The sequence below is a fragment of the Sminthopsis crassicaudata genome, chromosome 2, assembly GCF_048593235.1.
Source record: "Sminthopsis crassicaudata isolate SCR6 chromosome 2, ASM4859323v1, whole genome shotgun sequence".
Classification (NCBI taxonomy): domain Eukaryota; kingdom Metazoa; phylum Chordata; class Mammalia; order Dasyuromorphia; family Dasyuridae; genus Sminthopsis; species Sminthopsis crassicaudata.
In genome coordinates this window covers 612,362,553-612,375,011 of record NC_133618.1, presented here as the reverse complement: position 1 = coordinate 612,375,011, position 12,459 = coordinate 612,362,553, and the positions used below count along the sequence as shown (strand labels likewise).

At 37.0% G+C, this 12,459-nt stretch overlaps 1 protein-coding gene across 1 annotated transcript in view; it reads right to left on the bottom strand.

The window, feature by feature from the left end:
- Positions 1–12,459, bottom strand: part of CNNM1 (cyclin and CBS domain divalent metal cation transport mediator 1) — a 71,685-nt gene that overhangs the window by 56,957 nt on the left and 2,269 nt on the right. The window lies entirely within an intron of this gene.

The window sequence follows — 12,459 nt, the reverse complement described above, 5'->3', positions numbered from 1 at the left end:
TATCATCTCTATAGTAGTTTATAAATGCATATAAAAGAGATCCTTATTGTAGATGTGGTGCAAGGATTGTATATAAGGTACACAAACATTATATATAAAAAATATATGGAATTAACATAAACACATAATGTTAAGAACCATCCTCAATAGATTAGTCAAAATGATATGAACAAAAGAAGAATTATAAACCAGTAACAAGTGCATCTGGAGTGGAATGCTGTTCAGTAGAGGTTCTGATTCAATCTTTTCTCAATTTGCTTCATGAAATTAGAAGAGGTAATGTGCAGGTAATAGACACATTAAGAAGTTTGGCACCTTTTGGATTTTCAGTTGCTGAATTTTTAAAATATAAGGGACACGTAAGAGGTAATAAAATGCAAGAGTGCAAGATGTTCTGGGTTATTCCCTCAACCTGCACTTGTCCTTTAAATGCTACAAATAAAATCACTCAGAGTCTGAAAAGGGAAAAACCTTATACTTCTGGAAGGAGGCAGATTATCCATGGCAAATGTTAGGGGACAGAACTGTTTTGCTCTAATTATGCCAATTATAGGGTAACATATCCTCTGAGAGAATACTGACATTACAAAGAAAGAGGGGCTCATACCAACTAGGTTATTAATAGGTTTTATTAGGGCTAATTAGGTTAATTGGGGGGAAGTTTATTCACAAGAGACCAATTGTTCTCTTGCTGTCTTGGCAGCAACTGGACAAAATAACATCATGGAAATCTATACCAACTACAGGCCAATTCAGGTATTATACAGAAACAGAACAAAGAAGGCATAGTGTTAGATGGTCCAGTCATACACAAATTTCCCATGAAAAATAGTTCTTGAAGCTTCTTTTGTCATTTATAAAATTCAAGGTATTTTGAAGTTTTCTATGGAGTCACATGTTCCCACTCTGGCTAACCCTGTACATTTTCTGTTATTTGCCCCTCAAATCCTGTAATTTTAATTGAGTTGGAAAGAACTTTCTTGTTCAGGGATTTCCTGATGAACTCTTCATTATACAGTTATATGAAAAATTGCTCCAGATTACTAATAAAAACAGAAATGCATAACCAGAGAAATGCAGAAAGACAGGTACACTAATACACTATTGGTGGAGCTGTGAATCAGTACAATCATTCTGAAAAACAATTTGTAGCTTGCTAAGAAGTTTACTCAAACATCCTTTGTCCTATGATTATAGAATTTATGTATATATTATGTATATATTCAGAAAGGAGCCAAAAGCACCAAATTATTCATGATAGCACTTTTTGTGCCAACAAAGTAGGTGCTCATCAATTGGGGAATGGCTGAACAAACAGTAATACGTGAATATAATGGAGTATTATTATAGTCTAAAAATTGTATGACTACAATTAATAAAGCATAGGAAGATATGTGAACTGATTTAGAATGAAATAAACAGGCAGTGAGATGCACAGTGGATAGAATGTTAGGCTGAAGTCAGGAATGCTCCTCTTCCTGAGTTCAAATGTGACTTCAGATACTTACTAGCTATGTGATTCTAGGCAAGTCATTTAACTCTGTTTGCCTCAGTTTCCTCGTCTGCAAAAGGAGGTGGAAAAGGAAATGGCAAACTAATCCATTATTTTTTCCAAGAAAAACTCCAACAGGGTCACAATGAGTCATATACAACTGAACAACAAATGCATCATTTTTATAATGTCTCTGCCTACAGAAAATCTGTTATACTCAGCCAACTGGCATTTAAGTAAACTATTGTGAATGATTTACCATTTAGGAAACAGAAGAATATGAGAGATGAAAAGCACTTTAGAGATTACTTTGGTCTACCAACTAAATTACTGTACAGATGGTGAAGAGCATGTGAGTTTACCTAGAGGGACAGGCAGTGTTGAACCCTGTAGCTTCTTTACCCCACTGATGACTCTAGAACCTGGGTTTTGGGGAAAGTGCCCAGGTCAACCATTTTACTCCATTTCTCTCTTGCTACACTCCTGACTCTTTGCCCATACATGTGTCTTCCCTCTCCCCTTTTCTGTGTTGTCCTCCCCTATCAGAATGTGCTGCAGACAAAAGAAAGAAAGAATGAAAACTCCTTGAGGTCAGGGATTGTCTTTCTGTTTATACAAAATATAATAAATATATTTAAATATTTTATAAAAATATTTAAATAAAATACAATAAACACAGGGACTCCTTGTATTTATAGTCCCAGTAATACAGTGCCAGACATATTGTAATTGCTTGTTGCCTTGGCTTGACTTGTATAATGAGGGGGCTGAACTAAATGGCCTCTGATATCAAGTCCAGGGTGCTTTCCTGTATGTCACAGTCCCTCCCAAGTAATAGATGAGAGAGGGGGTATAATGATACTTACAGCTTGCTATTGCAACAGCAATGCTGTGTTTATAACCTCTTCCATCTCAATAAAGTGCTATGAACTCTCCAATTGCATTGGAATTGCAGGGAGATTTTGTGTGTGTGTGTGTGTGTGTGTAACAGACAGATAGAAAGAGACAAGGAGAGTGGGATGGGAAAGAAAGACAGAAATAAGGATACAGAAAAGACAGAGAGAAAGAGGAAGATAGAAAAGAGAGGAGGAGACAAAGACAGAGAGAGACAGAGACACCAATAGGGAGATATAGAAAGGGAAGGGAGGGAAGGGGGGAGGGAGGGAAGGTTGGTAGAGAGGGAAGAGAGACAGACAGAGACAGACAGGCAGAGAGCCAGATACACAGAGAGAAACAATGAGAAGCAGAAAGAGAGAAAGACAGAGACAAAGACAGACAGAGAGAGAGAGAGAGAGAGAGAGAGAAAGAGAGAGAGAGAGAGAGAGAGAGAGAGAGAGAGAGAGAGAGAGAGAGAGAGAGAAAAGAAAGATTCAGATATTATCCTGATAATCCTCTGACAATGTGTCTTTGAAGAATAAAAACACCCTAGCCCTTTCTACTCTTGTTAGGTTCTACTTTTTAGCCATTTCCCTTCTCCATGTGTTTCTCATCTGAAGGATGATAAAGCAGAAACCCCCCCCCCCCCCAATTCCAATCCCTCCATCATGGGAACCATGGTTACCAGCATTTCCAAGACTTGAAAAACTGCTGTGACTCATTGGAGCCAAATGCATAACTAGCTCTGACCATCAATCTCTCTGGGCAGGGCTGTAAAGCATTTCCCAGGGATGCCCCCCTCACCAAGGCAGGGTCACCCACTCACAGTCCCAACCTAAGAGGTGGGGGGGAGCAGAGCTCTGAGCACACACAAAGAGTTGTCAAAAAGCTCTCCTAGCAAGCCACTGCTACCAACAAATCTACACTTACATACAATTCCTGAACAGGTTTTTTTTTTGTTTTTTTCTCTTTTTTTTTGATCTGGTTTCCTAGCCCACAGCTAATTGGAAGCAACAGATTCTAGTGAGGTGGGGAGTGTTAGATAACGAGACATAAAAGCAGCTGAGAGAAGTGGTTGCTTTTAGCTTGATAAGCAGAAGAACTTTTTTTAAAAGCAGAAAAAAGGAGGTACAGAACTGGGCTGCACTATAGCACAACACAGGAAGGGATATTCAAAATGATGACTCCCCAATTATCAAGAAAAGAATAATTATATTCCCCAACCTCTGCCCAAGAAGGCAGAAATGTATATAATTTCTTCTGGCAAGATATTCCTGTCATATGGTAAAAATAAACAAAAATTTGGTCCTCAAAGAGGCAAACTTTAGTCATCTAGAAAAAAATACTTTTGTAGTTGAATATCTCATCTCACCTTATTCCCTAAGGTGTCGGATAAAGAAAATATTAGAAAAATTGCATCAGCATTTTCAACAGAGCCCACTTCCTGCTCCCTTTATTCCTTTGCCAGAGGGGAAAAATTAAAAAATTTTGTTATTGGTGATGGAGTCAGGAGGGCTTGTTTGGAATGAAGTGTAACTCTAATAAATACTGTATTGAATAGTCTTATTAATAAAAATAGAAGCAATCATCTAATTCAATCTCCATAGTTTTCAGATCAGTAAGCTGAGGCACAGAGAGGGGAAATGACTTGTGAGGAAAGTGTTCATTTACTCCAATACAGTCCTATCTCACAAGATTTATTAAGTGCCCCACTAAATGCAAGACAATCTGCTAGGTGCTCGGGAAACAAAAGACAAGATAAAAACATCATCCCTGCCCTCTACATATATTCTATTTGGAGAAAAACTATAAACAGTAGTAAAAGTTAGATGATAATCTGGCTAAACAAGTGTACAAATCTACAAAATTGTATCTTCTGGCCAGGCTTGGCAAACATTTGACAGTATTTTTAAATGTCGTCGTTTCTACAAAAAAAACAAAACAAAACAAAATGGTATTAATAGCATAGGATTTTAAGCCAATGGTTTAGAGATCATTTGATCCAATTTTTTTTTTCATTTTACAAAAGACCCAAGTATCACAGAAATTAAGCGCTCAATTATACAAATAATTATACATTATTGTTCTCTCTCTCTCTCTCTCTCTCTCTCTCTCTCTCTCTCTCTCTCTCTCTCTCTCTCTCTCTCTCACACACACACACACACACACACACACAGCAGTAACCAGTATCCAAAAAGCCTTTGACCTCAAAACATATTATTCTGAACACAGTAGATAAAATGTCTAATTTTACTTGAGCTTGAGAAAGTCTGACTGTATATAAGTAGGTGCATTATAAATGTTTGTTGGACAAATGAATGAATGACAAAATGACCTCAGTGTTCCATTCTCTGCTCCAAATTTGTGTTTCTAAGACTCAGTTCTTCTAAAGTCGTTATGGGATTATTTTTCTCCTCAAAGTGCCACACCATTGAAAAGAGAAAAATGTTAAAAATCATTTTACACATAATTGGGGGGAAATAAAATATTATTTTAAATGTTTTTCATCAAAGAAAGGCTGCTGTCTATATGTTTCCATTAGACTCAGCTTCACTAAATCACAGAGATATCCTGAAACCTGAAAAAGATTAGAGAGCTTCCATTTGTAGATGTAATATGGGTTGGGTACCCTCCTTTGCTATTTGATTTTCCCTTCTCCCTTCATACTACAGAATCAGAAAATCTTATAGAATTGGAAAGGCAGGTGTTTTTAAACTGAGGTTCATGAATTAAAAATATTTTGATGTAGCTGTTTTTCAACAAAATTGGCTTCTTTTGTAATCTTCCATCTATATTTATACATTTGGAAACATGAATCTGAGAACTAGTTCATTAGCTTCACAAAAAATGATTATGAAGCATGGCTCTAGAGCAGTGGTTCTCAAACTTTTTAAACAGGGGGCCAGTTCACTGTCCCTCAAACTGTGGGAGGGCTGGACTATAGTAAAAACAAAAACTCGCACTCTGTCTCCGCCCCTCAACCCATTTGCCATAACCCAGAGGGCTGTATAAACGTCCTCATCTGGCCTGCAGGCCGTAGTTTGAGAACCCCTGCTCTAGAGTAACTCTCCTCTCACCTGGTACTTAAAAGAGACTGAAATGTAGAGGAAAAAACATTGCACTAGGTATCAGAAGATTTGGGTTTGAATCCAACTCAAATACCAACGATGGAAACACCTTGCTGGCAATACTTAATTTCTCAAATACCTCCAAATACTCATCTGTAAAATGAGGATATTATGTATGAAACTCCTTTACAATATCTAAATTATTTGGTTTTAATGGATTTTTGTAAAAATTATTATGTGGCTAGAAGTTGCTCAGAAGAAAATCTCTGGTAGAGTTGCCAAAGGGTCTGTGCTATTTAATACTTTTATCTTTTTAATATTTTATTTATTATTATTATTTTTTTGAGGCTGGGATTAAGTGACTTGCCCAGGGTCACACAGCTAGGAAGTGTTAAGTGTCTGAGACCAGATTTGAATTAGGGTCTCCTGAATTAAAGGCTGGTGCTCTATCCACTGTGCCACCTAGCTACCCCTTTAACACTTTTATCAATGACTTAGGGCAGTTAGGTGGTGGAGCAGACAGAGAGTACTGAGTCTGGAATCAGGAAAAGCTATATTCCAAATTTCAAATGTGGCTTCAGACATTTACTAGCTGTGTGACACGGGGAAAATCAACTTCACCCTCTGGGGCTCAGTTTCTCATCTGTGAAAACTGAGGTGAAGAAAGAAATGGCAAACCACTACAGTATCTTTGCCAAGAGGACCCCAAAATAGGGTCATGAAGAATTGATATGACTGAAAAGAATGAACAAAAACAATTAATGATTTGGATGAAGAAAGAGATGGTGTACTGACCAAATTTGCAAATGGCACAATGCTTCGAGGGTCAGCCAACATGTTACATGATAAAATTAAAATCCAGAAAAGATCTCAATAGCTTAGAATATTAGCCTGACAGAAACCGGAAACTTGAGTGTATGCCCATCAACTGGAGAATGGCTGAATAAATTTTGGTATATGAATATTATGGAATATTATTGTTCTGTAAGAAATGACCAGCAGAATGATTTCAGAAAGACCTGGAGAGACTGACATGAACTGATGCTGAGTGAAATGAGCAGGATCAGGAGATCATTGTATCCTTCAACAACAATACTCTATGATGATCAGTTCTGATGGATGTGGCCATCTTCAACAATGAGATGAACCAAATCAGTTCCAATAGAGCAGTAATGAACTGAATCAGTTACACCCAGCGAAAGAATTCTGGGAGAGGGACTATGAACCACTACATAGAATTCACAATACCCCTATTTTTGTCTGCCTGCATTTTGGATTTCCTTCACAGGATAATTGTACACTATTTCAAAGTCCGATTCTTTTTGTACAGCAAAATAGCTGTTTTGACATGTATACATATATTATATTTAATTTATACTTTAACATATGTAACAAGTATTGGTCAACCTGCCATCTGGGGTAGGGGGATGAGGGGAAGGAAGGGAAAAATTGGAACAAAAGGCTTGGCAATTGTCAGTGTTGTAAAATTACCCATGCACATATCTGGTAAATAAAAAGCTATAATAACAACAACAAAAAAAGAATATTGGTCTGAATCTGAAAATATGAAATTCAAATATGGATAAATATAAATTTTTGGACTTGGTTCAAAAAATCAACTCCACAAATTCAAAACGTGGGAAAAAAGACTAGGTAGTAGTTTAAAAAAAGAGTCTGAATGAACTAGAAGCTCCATCTCGGTCAATACAGTGATAGGGCAGTCAAGAAAATCTAACATGATCCTGGGCTGCTTTAAGAGAGGCATAGTGACCAGCACTAGGGAAATGACTATACTATTCATCATTTCTGAAGTACCATGTTTAGTTCTGCATGTCTCATTCTACAAAGATCAGAGTCTAAAAGGGAATAATAGATAAGTGGCCCTAAGATCACACCATAGGAAAATTGTTTGAAGGAATTGAGGCTAGTGGAGGGCTGTTAGCCTGGAGAAAAAAAGACTGAGGGGGAATATGATCAATGTTTTCAAGTATCTGAAAGATTGTCATACATAAATATAACATTTGTTCTGCTTGGATTCAGGGGACAGAACTAGGAAAGACAAGAAGGTGTAAAGAAGAGAATTCAAGTTTGGTAAATGGACAAATTCTTTAACCATTAAAGCAATCCAAAGTGGAATGGGCTACCTCAGGAAGCTCTGTGCTCTCTGCCTTGTCAGAGATGTTCAAGCAAGGGCTAGATGGCCATATATTGCGTACATTACAGAGTGATTCTAGTTCAGATATTAATCAGACTTAGATGTTGCTAACATCCCTTCTCACTGAAATTCTGTGTGTAAAAATCCTAAATTACGGGTTCTGAAAATGAAACATCTTTTATTGTTCAGTTGTCTCAGTTACATCCAACTCTTTGTGACCCCATTTTGAGTTTTCTTGGTGAAGATGTGGAATAATTTGCTATCTCCTTCTCCAGCTCATTTTACAGATGAGGAAATTGAGGCAAAAAGAGTTAAATGATTTGCCCAGGGTCACAAAGCTAGTAAGTATCTGAGATAGAATTTTGATGCCTGTCTGCCTCAAAACATTTCAGTAGTGAATTATCACTAGTAATATTATCACAAAAGTGAATTATCAAAGAAAAGACATCTCAGAACACAAAGTTGTCTCCATGGGAGGTGTCTGGGTATGATTTTGTTTAGGTGGTCAAGACATCTGAAATAGGAAGAAATGAGAAACCTGAAGGGTGCCACAAAGAGAGAACAGAAGAATATGATTCAGTTCTCTTCCTTTCACCCACAATGTAACCAGCTGAAAAAAGTGACTGGTCTGGGGACCAGAGCTAGAGAAAAGACTTTTATATTTTATTAGATTGATATAGTAACTCATTATTACCAGAAAAAAGTACTATGACTAAGACCCAGCTAACAGACAGGGCAATTACTCTAGTATAAAGAAGACTGCTTTGGAAGACTATTCACTGAGATTTGAATCTATAATACTCAGTACTAGATCTCTTCACTGTGAATAGATTGTTAACATAAGTTGCCTGCAGAGACCTCTCTGGATCTGACTAAGGAAATATGTAATGGGGATTTCACTAAGGCCTATTCTATAGAGCAAGAGAAGAGATAGGAAACTCAAAGACTAACCCCCAAAATATTTAGACTTCAGAAGAATGAGCAGCACTGGGCTGTGATGAAGAGGGAACTGGATTCAATTTCTGCCTCTGAGTAATTGTAGCTTCGTGACAAGGGGGTCACAACTAGGTCCTACAGTAGATAAAGTGTTGGGCCTAGAGGATGTAAGATCTGGCTTCAAAGCCAGCTTCTGAAACTCACTAGCTATGTGGCCCTAGGTAAGTTATTTAACCTCTGCCTCAATTTCTCAACTGTAAAATGTGCATAATTACAGCATCTACCATACAGGATTGTGTGAGGGTAAAATAAGATAATATTTGTAAAAATGCTTGACACAGGCCTGGAACATAATAAGCATTATAAAAATGTTTATTCCTTTCTCTCCCCCCACCCATGTACCTCTACTATGAAAGTCTTCAGTGATTCCAGTCTATTCACTAAGATTAAGTTACAAAGATGATATGTCAGTGGGGGAAGTTCCCTCCATTGGCTTGCATCTAATAATATAATGTTATTTTAGACATTTGGTAGCCAACTCTCAGTCTTCCTCCTGTAAGGGTACAGGGCAAGATGCCTTAACTAGGGCAGTTATAGTATTATGGAATGAACTCTGGAGCTGGGAGTCACCTAGCTTGGATTTAAATCCTACTCCCTGGCTGAACAGTCTTCAGCAGAAACTCAAACTTCTCTCATAAAATAGAAGTAAGGGTCCTTCCAGTACCTCTCTCACATGCTTCACAATCTTTAAAGCATTAAGGTTTCAACATTTCACAAAGTTGTAACTGCAGTGGTGCGCATCCTGCCCTTTCTTTGCTAACACAGGGTAAGCCTCTTAACAAGATGCTACATTCAAGACATTCATTACCTTCAGGCAAAGTTGGTGTACAACCCCTCCACTCTTAGCCAGTCTGGTCATTTTTCCAATACTTATTCTATCACCAATCCTGTAGTCTCCAGTTAACCTTTTATATCTATATCTATATCTATCTATGTATCATCTATCTATCTATATCATGAACCTCTGATCAATGTGGCAAAGTCTATAGACCCTTTTTCAGAATAATGATTTTAAATGCATAAAAAGAAATATATGCGATGACAAAGAAAATAAATTATATTAAAATATAGTTATTAACATATTGAAAAAAACTACTTCAAGGATTTTAAGTTAATAAGCTCTCCTAAAGGCTTTTCAGCTTGGATCCTAGATCTAGAGATGGAAGAAATCTCTCAGGCCATCTAGTCCATTTTCAGCTGAAAAACTGAAGGCCAAGAAAACTGAGTGACTTGCTCAATGCATCACACAAATAACAAACATCTGAGGTGTGACTCATATCCTCTGGATCTTTTCCTTCATACTTTAACTTCATACTATACTTCATACTGTAATACACACACACACACACACACACACACACACACACACTTTCCTTTATACTAACATACTATAATGTGTTCTGCTGCTACAGCCTTTGAGAACTTCAAGGTGCTAGGATGTTACTTTGATGAACACTGCCATAGAAATGTTATTATTATACTAGGGGAACCTTAATCAAGCTAGTATTAAAATCCAGAGGCTTAAATGCATATTACTATATGTATGTATGTTATGTATGCATGCATGTACACAATCATGCCTAATCTTTATCTGTGTAAAAATACTGAGAAAGGGGAGATGAGTACAGGGTACTTTGATCCACATTAGGGGTCTGTGCCCCTCTTCTAACCCTTACCCCCAACACATCCTCAACACTGCAGTTCAAGGCACCATGTTTGAAAGCACTAGTTTGGAAGTCAGAAGAAAGGCTCATAGATGGAGATTTGGAAAGGATGTTTGAAGTCATTAGCTCGAACTCTAACTTTTCAGATTAGCAAACTGAGGCCCAGAGAGATTAAATGAGTTATCTTGTATCATACAGCTAATAAGTGTATTTGTTGTCAGATTTGAATCTGAGAGGTTTTCTTGAATCCAGCTCCAGTGCCCTATATGCTCTACCACTATCTAGATTAAAGTCATTTTAACTCTTAATTTGCTCATCTATGAAATAACAACTCTAGACTAGATGTATGATCTCTAAGGTTCTTTCTAGTTCTGAAGTTCTGAATTTGTGATAATTGTGAAGTAGGAGTTTAAGGCAATCAGACAGATTATTGCTTCTCTTCCTAATCCTCTCAACAGCCTGTATCAAATCTGTATGCTTTGAATAAATCTAATTCTCAGAAATGTCCCAAGAGATGAGCCAAGCCTGATGAATGAAGTGACTAATTAATCTGTTCAGACGTGATTAGAAAGTAATAAGACTTTTATCTTCATGGCTGATAAATTTTCTCTGAAGACAAATCCAAGAGCAGAGTCCTAGAAATGAAAGGCAGCATGAGATACTGTAAAGGATCCTAGATTTGGATTCAGGAAAACCTGGGTTCAAATTCTACCAAATTCCACACTTATTGGTTTGTGCTCTGGGACATTATTTAAACCCTCCGAACTTCACTTTCCTCATCTGGAAAACAGATTTGGATTCAACAATCAGGGCCCTTTCAGCCCTTATTTCTATGATCAAGCTTCTGATAAAAGTAATAGTAGTATACAGTTTCATAAAAGGATTACTTTGAAAGGAAAGACAATAAAGACAGTGTGCCCAAGTGCCTGGGTTTGAATAGCACCATGGTTATCTTCTGTGTATGCCTGAATAAGTCACTTAATTTCTCTAATCACCAGTTTGCTCAGTAAAATGTAGACACTAATACCTATAGCTGTTTCACAGTGTTGTTGGGAAGATCAAAAGAAATAACATGTATATGCTGGGTAAACTTTAAATCTAAAAAGACATCTATAATTAGTGAAAAATCAAGCTCATTACTTTTGCATTTGTTAATAGCTTTGGCCAGGAACTTCACTAACTTCCTGCTTGGTCTATAATAGGTAGGGCACCACATCTGGAACCAGAAGGTTCCTGCCTCGGTCATTTAACTTTATCATCTTATGCAAGACACTTCAATGCTCTAAATTTCAGGTTCCTTTTCTTTAAAAGGCAGAAACTGGATTAGACAATGATTCTCAAAGTGTGGACTGGGGACTCCAGAAGATCCCCTGAGGATCTGGAACATCAAAACTATTATCACAATAATGTTAATTTTTTCTAATATGATGCATTTTTATTTCTATATTTTTAATTTGATGTGTTTTTTCCCTTAATATGATTTGTACTGATAGCTACAAACCATTTACCATTAAAATCCTATTTGTGTGTCCTCAGTAATTTTTAAGAGTGGGGGTTTTTTGAACATAAGTTTGAGGCTTGCTGAACTTGATGATCCTCATTTTAACTCTAAATCTATTATACTACCATAGAAATTCATAGTTCTGCCTCTGATCTTGAGGCAAGCAAGGTTCTCAGTTTCCTCATTTGTAAAATGGAGATAATTAACACTTAAACTATCTAATTGACAACATCATTGTGAGGACTAACTGGGATTATGTATGTGTATGTAATAGTGAAACATGAAAAATAACTATAGAAATGCCTCATTTTCCTCACTTTGGCAACTCTTTGCCTGTACCAGCTCCATTCCTTGGACTCATCATGTCCAATCTCTTTTCCTTTTCCCAGCTTTTTCAACTTCCTATTGTGTGTTGTCTTCCCTTTCTTAGACTGTAAACTCCGTGAAGGCAAGAACTCTTTTCTTTTTTCTTCTCATTTGTATCTCCAGTGCTTAGCATAGTGCCCTGCACTTAGTAAATGTTTTATCAGCTTAATAACTGACCTGTAGTATGGGAGTAATAAAACTATCTCCATTTCCTTACAGGGTTCTCATAAAGTCCAAATGGGATGATATATGTAGATTGCTTCAAAGCACTATACAAATGTCAATGATTATTGTTATTGCTATAATTACATATCATTATCCTCATGCTCTGTCCATAGCTA